This window comes from Stegostoma tigrinum, chromosome 2 (genome assembly GCF_030684315.1).
Source record: "Stegostoma tigrinum isolate sSteTig4 chromosome 2, sSteTig4.hap1, whole genome shotgun sequence".
In the NCBI taxonomy this organism is placed as follows: Eukaryota; Metazoa; Chordata; class Chondrichthyes; order Orectolobiformes; family Stegostomatidae; genus Stegostoma; species Stegostoma tigrinum.
Genome location: NC_081355.1, coordinates 65,580,386 through 65,593,276, shown reverse-complemented (window position 1 = coordinate 65,593,276; position 12,891 = coordinate 65,580,386). Strand labels below are relative to the sequence as shown.

The 12,891-nt window shown below is 44.9% G+C and overlaps 1 protein-coding gene across 3 annotated transcripts in view; it reads right to left on the bottom strand.

Annotated features, from left to right (window-relative positions):
- LOC125463177 (zinc finger protein 385D-like) overlaps window positions 1-12,891 on the bottom strand; it is an 850,093-nt gene that overhangs the window by 796,487 nt on the left and 40,715 nt on the right. For all 3 annotated transcript variants that reach the window (XM_059654439.1, XM_059654442.1, XM_048554065.2), the window contains exon 2: window positions 2,626-2,681. The gene's annotated coding sequence lies outside the window, so the exon portion shown is untranslated. The remainder of the gene's footprint in view (window positions 1-2,625; window positions 2,682-12,891) is intronic.

Genomic DNA, 12,891 nt, shown 5'->3' with positions numbered 1-12,891 from the left:
AGGACAATGTACGTAGGTAATGATCTTGGAATTCAGAATGGCTTATTTTTCTTTCAATTTGCTTTGAGAACGTTTATGCATCTGTTACAAGGTACAGTCATTTTTAATTACAAGATTCCAACAAATTAGGTTTTTCCGGCTTATCAACTAAAGTATTGACTTGATTGAAACTGCCTCCCTCTCCTAGAGAAGGAGAGCCTGCTGAAACAGGTCAAACGATATTAGTTGGAAGGATTTGACTCCAGTATTTTATGATTTGGTGAAGACTGGTGCCTTTCATGGCCTATCTAGAATGTTTTGTGACATTCCACAAGCCACATAATGTAGTGGATTCTTGCCAGCTAATTCTGATCACCATGGTTCTTTTGAAAAGAAAGTTACCTTGTTCTTGTAGATCATTACCGTAAGAACCTAGACCGGATGCTCAATTTGGTCCCAGGTGTTGGAGGAGAATTTTGATATTTACCCCCTTGGGAGTAACCTGAGGAGAAATGAAGGCCTATACTTTAGGAGGGCAGGGCAGAGGAGGGGGAGGAGGTGTCCACCATATTCCCATCTCATCCTGATAAAGACAATGATAGGAAAGGTTGAGAATAACATTTTTTGCTCTTAGGCCACTTTAGACCTCAAAGTGGCATTGTACCGGGGGGAGGGATGTCTATATTCCATGAATTCCATAGGTTCTACCTCTCTGGGCAGTGGCCTCTCCTGATCAAGCACCCTCTGGTCCATGAAAGACTCTCACGGTCCAGCATAATGTTGTAGAATGTGAAGAACCCAGCAAGACATAGATGATGTTGTGGTAACTCACTATATTCAGATCTATCTCCAGCTGCCTACACGATTCTTACCAGAAAATTAATATAGCTCAGCTTTAAAGAACAAGGCTGATGATGTGCAATTCTTCCTCTAGTAGACCAATTGACGTCTGTCCTTTTTTATTATTTGTTATCCATCACCCACTAAACATAAATCTTCTGGTGATTGTCAAGTTGCATGATAGCAGGTACGGATTCAGTGAAGCCTCAAAACTGCAATCAGGCAGCTCAAACTGTAAGGTTGAATTTTCACTAGAACGAAGCAGAAGTAGAACTAAGCACCCTTCTTATCAACTGAGCAGCTCTTTTCAGAACCACTTTGCTCACCTTGCTGGTGTGATGAAAGGAGCTGGTTAAGGTGCCCTCAACATTGTTTGTTTCACCATCTTGATCTATTTTGTCTTCCAAATGATCAATTATAAGCCCAATCGGCTCATCCTTTCCTCATAGGAAAAATCTCTCATCATAGGAAACAGCTCAGTGAATCTGATCTGAATTGCTTGGTGCAAGAATACTGGCCTTTAAGGAGACCAAATTTGTAAATTGTACTCTAGATGTGACCTCACCAAAGCACTGCAAGTTGTGGTAAGACTTACTGCCTTGTTCTGTACCCTTGTGGGGGGATGATAACTCCTGATTTGCCTTTATAATTACTTGCTATGTCTGCAAGTAAACTTTGTGATTCATGTACAAGAACATTCAAATACTATACCACAAGATTATGCAGTATCTCCATTTAATATATTACATATTTCTATTATTTGTGCCAATGACAACAATAATACTTTTACATATAATACTTAATCTGCCAAATTTGTTCCCACCCACTTCAACTCACCGTACTGCTGCAAAAATCTAGTTTGGTATTTTCATTTCTGAAGAAGGGTCCAGACGCAGAGCGTCAACTTTCCTGCTTCTCTGGTGCTGTCTGGCCTGCTGTGTTCCTGACTCCAGCATCTGCAGTTCTTGCAATCTCCTAGTTTAAATGTTTTATCTATTTTTGAATATAACTTTTAGTACGATGAAATAAAGTTTTAACTGTAGAAAAAACGAGGAGACTTGATTGAGAAACTGATAAGCAACTCTGATGTAAAGTAACCTCGACATGCTTTGACTTATTGCATTTGATGGTTAATGTCTATTTATCTTACAAGTTCAAAGTGGCTAGTGAGAAAACTGAATAATGAATGATCTATCTCTAACCTTGTAACAGAATCAGATTTTGGAGAAAGAGCCTTAAAACTCAAGAAACAAGTTAATAATTCACATGGGTTGCAGAACTAAAAAGAGCTGAGTCGAAGATAAGATAATTTGTAAACCTGCTTGCATGAAACATTGCATAAGAGAGAGTGAGTGTCAGTTCAGGTACAATCTTGGTTAGAAGATTCTTTTGTTTGATTTGACTGTGCATATTTTCTTACAGAAGCAAACAGTTCAACTTCCTTTGTTTTGTAAATGCAAAGCACTGGGAGGAATATAAACTTAGAAAATAAGAGGAGTAGGACATTCAGCCCAGCCTCCTTGCGGATCGTGACTACTTGTTCTGAATTACTCTAGCTTGAAGCAAAATCATGTTTGAACTACATCCAGTTGTAGAGGTGAGGTCACATGACAAGTCAACCCCAATATTTTGTACATGCTTTCTTTGGTGTAATGTACAAGCAACTGAGAAGCAGTTCTCTACACGGTTTTCAAGCTTTGGGTCCTAACTGCTAATGTTGACTCTCACAATGTGCAGTGTACCAGATTTTAAAGAAAGAACTCAAGTCCACAGTAATGTCTCCAAAAGAATAAACACCTCACTTACCAACATCTTCAATTTGGAACAAACGCAGAGAATGGCGAATGCATATCTGGCAGCATCTGAGGAGACAGGAACAGGATAAATGTTTCAAGTCCAGTATGACACTTCTTCATAACGTGAATAGTATCACTGAGGAAAGGAAATCTGCAATACATAACTGGTGTGATGTACAGACCAGTTCCATGGATCATATGATCATATCTCCCCACTGGCAGTGCACAGTCACAGTGCTCCCCTGTAAGCTCTTTGTTGTAGCAGTGGTAGTAGTAGTAATAATCAAAGTTCCCAATGATCAGAGAGCTGCTCTCTCATGAGAAATAGGGAACATTGTTGATGAGTTTAACCTGAGAGTCACCACACCTCAGACAAGGTCAAGAAAATGTGACATTCATGGTGACCTCAGCTGGTGTGAGAACCAAATCTCGCTGTTGGTATCTCTGCATCACAAAACCAGACATCCAGCCAACTAAGCTAGCTGACTCTGCCAGCTCTATAACCTACTCTTCAGAAGAAGCGAAGATTCAAATGTTCAGAACAGCACCTCCTGTCCGGGGTCAAACACTCCTGTTGGCCAAGCAACCACATCACACTGAGACAATCACAACTGTGTTGGTCTGGTGGTGTAGCCACTTACTTTACAAAGTCAATCTTTGGTTGAGTCTAGAATGCACACTCAAGATTGTCAAAGGAAGTCTTACATGGTTTCACATAAAAGTCTTGATGGAGATTTCAAGCTTTAGGAGAAACTTGAAAAGGATTGCTGAATCTGCCACAAAACAAACAAAAAGTGATGAAATGTGAGGCTGGATGAACACAGCAGGCCAAGCAGCATCTCAGGAGCACAAAAGCTGATGTTTCAGGCCTAGACCCCTCATCAGAGAGGGGGATGGGGTGAGGGTTCTGGAATAAATAGGGAGAGAGGGGGAGGCGGACCGAAGATGGAGAGAAAAGAAGATAGGTGGAGAGGAGAGTATAGGTGGGGAGGTAGGGAGGGGAGAGGTCAGTCCAGGGAAGACGGACAGGTCAAGGAGGTGGGATGAGGTTAGTAGGTAGGAGATGGAGGTGCGGCTTGGAGTGGGAGGAAGGGATGGGTGAGAGGAAGAACAGGTTAGGGAGGCAGAGACAGGTTGGACTGGTTTTGGGATGCAGTGGGTGGAGGGGAAGAGCTGGGCTGGTTGTGTGGTGCAGTGGGGGGAGGGTACGAACTGGGCTGGTTTTGGGATGCGGTGGGGGAAGGGGAGATTTTGAAGCTGGTGAAGTCCACATTGATACCATTGGGCTGCAGGGTTCCCAAGCGGAATATGAGTTGCTGTTCCTGCAAGCTTCGGGTGGCATCATTGTGGCACTGCCAGAGGCCCATGATGGACATGTCATCAAAAGAATGGGAGGGGGAGGGGAAATGGTTTGTGGCTGGGAGGTGCAGTTTTTATTGCGAACCGAGCGGAGGTGTTCTGCAAAGCGGTCCCCAAGCCTCTGCTTGGTTTCCCCAATGTAGAGGCAGCCACACCAGGTACAGTGGATGCAGTATACCACATTGGCAGATGTGCAGGTGAACCTCTGCTTAATGTGGAAAGTCATCTTGGGGCCTGGGATAGGGGTGAGGGAGGAGGCGTGGGGGCAAGTGTAGCATTTCCTGCGGTTGCATGGGAAGGTGCCGGGTATGGTGGGGTTGGAGGGCAGTGTGGAGCGAACAAGGGAGTCACGGAGAGAGTGGTCTCTCCGGAAAGCAGACAGGGGTGGGGAGTCTGTAGGAAGTGGGAGAAATCGCAGACGAAAGGGGTGGCCATGGGCACCCGCATGGGCCCCAGCTATGCCTGCCCCTTTGTAGGTTACGTGGAACAGTCCCTCTTCCGCACCTACACAGGCCCCAAACCCCACCTCTTCCTCCATTACATTGATGACTGTATCGGCGCCGCCTCTTGCTCCCCAGAGGAGCTCGAACAGTTCATCCACTTCACCAACACCTTCCACCCCAACCTTCAGTTCACCTGGGCCATCTCCAGCACATCCCTCACCTTCCTGGATCTCTCAGTCTCCATCCCAGGCAACCAGCTTGTAACTGATGTCCATTTCAAGCCCACCGACTCCCACAGCTACCTAGAATACACCTCCTCCCACCCACCCTCCTGCAAAAATTCCATCCCCTATTCCCAATTCCTCCGTCTCCACCGCATCTGCTCCCACGATGAGGCATTCCACTCCCGTACATCCCAGATGTCCAAGTTCTTCAAGGACCGCAACTTTCCCCCCACAGTGTTCGAGAACGCCCTTGACCACGTCTCCCGCATTTCCCGCAACACATCCCTCACACCCCGCCCCCGCCACAACCGCCCAAAGAGGATCCCCCTCATTCTCACACACCACCCCACCAACCTCCAGATACAACGCATCATCCTCCGACACTTCCGCCATCTACAATCTGACTCCACCACCCAAGATATTTTTCCATCCCCACCGCTTTGCAGAACACCTCCGCTCGGTTCGCAATAAACAACTGCACCTCCCAGTCGTAAACCATTTCCACTCCCCCTCCCATTCTTTAGATGACATGTCCATCACGGGCCTCCGGCAGTGCCACAATGATGCCACCCGAAGCTTGCAGGAACAGCAACTCATATTCCGCTTGGGAACCCTGCAGCCTAATGGTATTAATGTGGACTTCACCAGCTTCAAAATCTCCCCTTCCCCCACCGCATCCCAAAACCAGCCCAGTTTGTCCCCTCCACCCACTGCATCCCAAAACCAGCCCAACCTGTCTCTGCCTCCCTAACCTGTTCTTCCTCTCACCCATCCCTTCCTCCCACTCCAAGCCGCACCTCCATCCCCTACCTACTAACCTCATCCCACGTGCTTGACCTGTCCGTCTTCCCTGGACTGACCTATCCCCTCCCTACCTCCCCACCTATACTCTCCTCTCCACCTATCTTCTTTTCGCTCCATCTTCGGTCCGCCTCCCCCTCTCTCCCTATTTATTCCAGAACCCTCACCCCATCCCCCTCTCTGATGAAGGGTCTAGGCCCGAAACGTCAGCTTTTGTGCTCCTGAGATGCTGCTGGGCCTGCTGTGTTCATCCAGCCTCACATTTCATTATCTTGGATTCTCCAGCATCTGCAGTTCCCATTATCACAAACAAAAAGTGGCCTGCTCATTAAGCTTGATATATCTAAGGCACAGACAGAATGCAAACAGTAAAAATCCTGAATCAGCAGCTCGTCCAAAACTTAAGCATCACTGGCATCCTGTCCAATTTGTAGAATAATCTTTCAGGCTCTGATCTGTTTTCAAAGTAATCTATGTACCACTGGAACTGTGCCAAACACAACAAATATTTAACATAGTAATCTTCACCTCAAAGGACAAACAAGGGGGAGATTAATTAGACACTTATCTGCACTGAAAGAAGCGGACTGAAAAAGAGGCTACTTTTTAGTTTGGGTGCGTGGTATGTAATGTGTGTTTCTGTAAGTTATAAAAAAAATTAGTGAATAAACCACTAGATTCTAGTATTCCATCTGGCCCACCTAACTGAATGAATTCTGGCATCAGTGGCAGAAGGCCAATACCTTTCAGTTCTGCCCTTCCAGTGGAATGTTATTCATGTAACATTGCTTTTTAAAATTGACTGCGCACTCCAGATTCTTTCATGAGCTGCAGATTAGCTTGTCTTCAATTTGGATTTTATTACATGCTTGTGTCCCCGATTGCATTACTTGATCTCTCTGGATTTCTCCTTGCTTACATTGAGAACCATTTAATGAAAAATACAAATAGTAATGACATTCTGTTGGTATACCTTGTTATTCAATTGTGTCTTAAAATGTTATACACTGGGTATGGATGTCACTGAATCTAGTAGGTCTTTCATTGCCATTTAATTTATTGACTGGAAGCTTGATATAAACCAGGTAAATGTTTTGAATTGGGCACCAATGGTATTAGAAGTGATCTCGTGGGATATTTTGTTATTGATTCAAATTAGTTATTCCTGGCAAGCTCCTGGCCAATTTTAGCCCAGATCTTAGGAACTAGACAGAAGTTCAGACAGGAAGCTGCAAAATTTTACAACAGAATCATTCCTCTGTTTTCTGTATTCTTAGATTTTGCCACCCATATTCCAGACAATGCTCCCTTTAGAATTGTTATGCAAGGGCACCTGTCACAATACACTTCGTTGACAAATTGGGCAGCTTCCTGTTTACCCTGGAAAGGGAGGTTGCAGTGTACCCCCTAGGCTGTCGTGCAGCCACAGTTATATATGTGAGATAACAAAGTGTGGAGCCGGATGAACACAGCAGGTCAAGCAGCATCTCAGGAGCACAAAAGCCGACGTTTCGGGCCTAGACCCTTCGTCAGAGAGCTATATGTGTCCAGCTTAGTAGGAGACTTTGGGTTCAATAGCTGGACAAGCTATATGAAATTGGAGCATTGTAGTTAAGTAGAGTGTGAACTCAATAGTGAGATAACAAGGTGCAGAGCTGGATGAATACAGCAGGCCAAGCAGCATCAGAGGAGCAGGAAGGCTGATGGGTAGGGCCTAGACACACGAAGAGGTCTAAGTGAATTTACATTCCCTTCTGAGTGAATTTACATTCAGTTGTACAAAAGATTCTTTTAAAATCAGATACTGTCTGAGGGGTCTTGATCGGTAGACCAGGTAGGGAAGGGAAGTTGCCTTCCTTAAAGGATGTTAGTGAACAAGATGGATTTTTCTTGATAATCAACAGTGACTTCATGATCATTGTTAAACTCCTAATTCTAGATATTTATTAAATCCAAATTTCACTGTCTGCTATGGCAGGATTCAAATCCAAGTCCCCAGGAATAATAGTCTAGCGATAATACCACTAGGCCATCATCTCCCCTCTATTACTAATAACTAGTTATAAAGTATTAGAGATACACAATGTTCCCTTGTGAGGTATCAATCTTAGTTTAAGGGTAAGTACATATTGCTGCATTAGTTGCATACAATTAACACCAAGATTAATCACTGAAGCTGTCCTGGAGACTGCAGACCACATGGAAAACAGGTTAGACACTGGTTTAACAAGGTGTAGAGCTGGAAGATCACAGCAGGGCAGGGAGCATCAGAAAAGCAGGAAAGCTGACGTTTTGGGTCTGGACCCTTCTCCAGAAATGGGGGAGGAGAAGGGGGCTCTGAAATAAATAGAAAGGGGGAGATGATGCTAGAAGGTGGATAGAGGAGCAGATAGGTGGAGAAAAGACGGACAGGTCAAGGAGGCGGGAATGACACCAGTAAAAGTGAGTTGTAGGCAGGGAGTTTGGGATGGTGTTGGTCGGTTAGAGCGAAGGGAGGGAAGATGGACAGATCAAGGAGGCAGGGATGAACCTAGTAGGTAGGAAGTGGGGGTCGGGGTTGGTCAGTGAAGTGGGAGGAGCGGTTTGGAGGGAGAAAAGATGGACAGGTCAAGGAGGCGGGGACGAGCTGGGCTGGTCTTGGGATGAAATCGGTGGTGGGGAGATGTTGAAGCTTGTAAAGTCCACATTGAGACTGCAGGGTTCCCAAGTGGAATATGAGGTGCTGTTCCACCAGCCTTTGGTGGCATCGCATTATGGGACTGGAGAAAGCCCAGGATGGACATGGCATCCAAGGAGTGGGAGGGGGAGTTGAAGTGGCTTGAGATTGGGAGGTGTTGTCATTTGTCACGAACCATGCATAGGTGCTCCACAAAGCAGTCTCTAAGTCTCCATTTGGTTTCCCCAATGTAGAGGAGGCCACATTGGGAACAACGGATACAAGATACCACATAAGCAGTAAGGCTGACACATTATGGGTGGCACAGTGGCTCAGTGGTTAGCAGTGCTACCTCACAGTGCCAGAGACCAGGGTTTGATTCCACCCTCAGGCGACTGTCTGTGTGAACACTGCACATTCCCCCTCTGTCTGCATGGGTTGCCTCTGGGTGCTTTGGTTTCCTCTCACAGTCCAAAAGATGTGCAGGCTAGATGGAATCGCCATGCTAAATTGCCCATAGTGTTCAGGAAAGTGTAGATTAGGTGGGCTATAGGAGGGTGCGTCTAGCAGGGATGCTTTGAGGGTTGGTATGGATGCATTGGGCCGAAGGACCTGTTTCCACACTGTCGAGATTCTATGATTATTAGCAGATGTGCAGGTGAATATCTCTTTAATGTGAAAGGTTTTCCTGGGGCCTGGAATGGGGGAGAGCAGGGAGGCATGGGAGCAGGTGTAACACATCCTGCGGTTGCAGGGAAAAGTGCTGGGGGTGGTGGGGCTAGTGGGGAGTGAGGAGCAGACGAAGGAGACACTGAGAGAGCAGTCCCTCTGGAAGGCAGATAAGGGTGAGGAGGGAAATATATGCTTAGCAGTGGGGTCAGTTTGTAGGTGGCGGAAGTGGTGGAGAGTGCGGAGGGGGTGTGAGGGCTGAAGTGCGGGAAACGCGAGAGATGCGGTTGAGGTTTTGTCGACCACTATGGAGGGGAAATTGCGGTCCTTGAAAAACGAAGGGAAAACAGACGTTTACCTGCACATCCACTAATGTGGTATACTGTATCCGCTGTTCCTGATGTGGTCTCCTCTACATTGGGGAAACCAAGCGGAGGCTTGCAGACCACTTTGGGGAGCACCTACGCTCGGTTCGTGACAAACAACAACACCTCCCAGTCACGAACCGTTTCAATTCCCTCTCCCAATCCTTGGAAGACATGTCCATCCTGAGCCTCCTCAAGTCCCACAACGATGCCACCCAAAGACTGGAGGAACAGAAGCTCATATTCGGCTTGAGAACCCTGCAGCCCACTGGTTTAAATGTGGAACTTTACAAGCTTCAAAATCTCCCCAGCCCCCACCTCGTCCTAAGACGAGCCCAGCTTGTCCCCACCACCTTGACCTGTCCCATCATTTCTCCAAACTATCCGCTCCTCCCACCTCACTGACCAACACCCATCCCCACTTCCTACGTACTAGCCTCATCCCCACCTTTGGCCTGTCTGCCTTCCATCCCACCTACCCATCCCACCCTCCTCACTGACCAACTTCCATCCCAACTCCCTACCTACACTCACCTTTATTGACGTCATTCCCACCTCCTTGACCTGTCTGCCTTCTCTCCACCTATCTGCTCCTCTATCCACTTTCTATCATCGCCTCCCCCTCTCTCTCTTTATTTCAGAGCCCCCTTCCCCTCCCCCATTTCTGAAGAAGGGTCTAGGCCTAAAACATCAGCTTTCCTGCTCCTCTGATGTTGCCTGCCCTGCTGTGTTCATCCAGCTCTACGCCTTGTTTTCTCAGACTCCAGCATCGGCAGTTCCTACTATCTCTTAAACACTGGTCATTCCTTGCAGGAAAAATTATCTGTATCCTGATTAGATACCTTAGCCTGTGATCCCTTGTACATCATCTCCTTCCAAGCTTTCTTCTTGGTTACTAGAATTTTTATACAATGGCACTGTAGCACAGTGGTTTGCACTACTGCCTCACAGGACCAGGGACCCAGGTTTGATCCCGGCCTTGGATGACTGTCTGTGTGGAGTTTGCACATTCTCCCTATGTCTGCATGGGTTTCCTCTGAGTGCTCCAGTTTCCTCCAACAAAAGATGGGCAGGTTAGGTGGATTTGCTATGCTAAATTGTCTGTTGTGTCTAGGGTGGGAAGTGCAGGGTTAGGGGATGGGTCAGAGTGAGGTGCTCTTTGGAGGGTTGGTGTGGACTCAATGGGCTGATTGGTCTGCTTCCACAATGTTGGGATTCTATGGATTAAATTATTTCAAATATGTAGTAGGCCTACCAGTGCTCCATCTCTCCACATTCCTGACTGATGACTGAGGCAGTAGACTTGCAATCCAATTAAGGATGAAATATTCAGGTTCAGTTCTTTGAAACCCTGATTGATCTTCAAATCCCGCACAATCTTCACTGACGAAATCCTCTGATATTAATGTCATTGTTGAACATTTGTGTTCCAGGAGACTTGTTAGTTTCTCAAAATCACAGCAGAGAAGGAAGGGAGTGACATTTCCAAAAGAATTTTTTCCCATCATTGTAAAGAGGAGTACGCACGTGATCCTGAGATAATGGGAACTGAAGATGCTGGAGAATCTGAGATAACAAGGTGTGGAGCTGGATGAACACAGCAGGCCAAGCAGCATCTTAGGAGCACAAAAGCTGACGTTTCGGGCCTAGGCCCTTTTCTGATGAAAGGTCCAGGCCCGAAACAACAGCTTTTGTGCTCCTAAGATCCTGCTTGGCCTGCTGTGTTCATCCAGCTCCACACTTTGTTATCTAAGCATGTGATCCTTCTATTCTCACATGTATTCCCTGTGGATCTCATCATTGTATCAGATTCAATCATAGATAATAAAGCTGAATGAGTATTTTAGTGCTGTTCATTCTAACTAAATTGGCAATATCAAAAAGTCTACCACTAAATCTTGTGGTCAGGATGTCAACGATATACAATTAGCAGATTTTAAAGATTCTTCTCTGGTTGGAAGACAATTAAACAATTCTTCTGAACCTGGAAAATCATAGGTGCTTTCTGATCTGTCCGTAGTGAGATGTTGTCATTTACCAAGATAATTAATGTTAAGCAATGTACTTTTTATTCTCATGCTTCTGTGAACATTCTTCTGAGACCTATGAAGTTATCCTCTTATTGAATAAAGTCGCGCTGATCGCTGGTATGTGGCATCTGAGCTGGTTGAGACTCAATATTCTGTAGAATGTTGAGACGGAAGGGTGCATTTCTGTGCAGACGTGAGAATTATTGATAGTGAAAAAGGTACAGTAATATAGTATTGGTTTCTGTACTGGAAGCGTACTCTTCACACTTTCAAAGGTTGTTCTGTCTGTACTATGCAGTACGCTGTCAGATCATTTGTAGTTTAATTATCCTCAATCTTTGCAATATAGTTTCAAGTATACATTAGTGGGTGGCTGTCAATCTGTATGTCTGTCATCTCTCATTCAGATAAGATAGATAGATAGGAACAGACGGATTCATATCTTCTAAAGGAGATGTTTCATCTGATAGTAGTATATGTGGTGCTAACGAAGATTGACAAAGTAGACATGGAAAGGATGTTTACTCATATGGGTCAATCTATCATGAGAGGTCATAGTTATAAGATGTGACGCAGCAGACTTAAAACAGAAGTGAGGATAAATCACGTCTCTGAAAAGGTTGTGAATCTGTGGAATTCACTAGCCCAGCGTGCGTTGGATGCTGGGATGTTAAGTAAATTAAAAGGAGGAGACAGACAGATTTTTAATTAGAAATGGGTTGAAGGGTTTTGGACAGGAGGCAGGAAAGTGGTGCTGAGGCCAAGAGGAGATCAGCCATAATCATATCAAATAGTGGAGCAGGCTCGAGGGGCTGAATTGCCTACTCTTATTTATGAGGCTTATGTCCACACACGACTGCTTTTGACTCTTGTACATTTCCAGCAGAAGTCCCAATCTCTTACACAAACGGTATTGATAAATACTATCTCACTTTAATAAATTTATCCTTTAACAGTACTCTTGGTCAAAAGGTGTTCTCTTTCACATAATTATACTAATTCTAATGAATTTGATCATTAACACCAAAATGCTCTCTCACAGATATCCTTTCCACATGCCCAGCTTCATTCTCTGAAACAAAGTTCAGAACTGCCCCTTTGTTTTTTGAAAATAAAAGTCATGACGCATATACTGCCTCAGAGTTGTGTTCAACTCAACTACAAATCGTACATTCATTGAAGGCATACAGCAACGTTAGAAAAATAACAATCTGGGTTCTTCACAGGAGTTAAATACAGTCAAGATAAATGGAGATCCTCCTTTACTTCTAAAATCAAAAAACTTAATCTCAGTTGACATCATAGAAACATGCTAATAATTAAGTTAGTTAAGTGTATGAGGGAGGAAAGAATGGGAAGTTTTGCTGATTCAGGATGGAAGGAGGTATAGAGTTTAACCACCAGCAGATATAAGTTGGATCAATGCTGCAACTCAATGCGATTCTCTGTGATAGAAACTCACATCACACTGGAATCATTGAATGGCAATCTGGAGTTGGAACTATACCTTGTTTTTCATTTCCCTGTACTGAGAATTCCAAATGTCAAGCTCCTACAGTTAATCTGAATTGGCCTTAAGAAGTTACCAAAACTGCTGTCTAAATGTAGTCTGCACAGAATTTCCCATCGAGTAACAAAAAGCTATGTAGTATGAACAAAGTGCAATATCTAGATAAGGAGTAACCAGGCATCAACATAAATCTCAATGATATCAACTGAGAGGAACAAA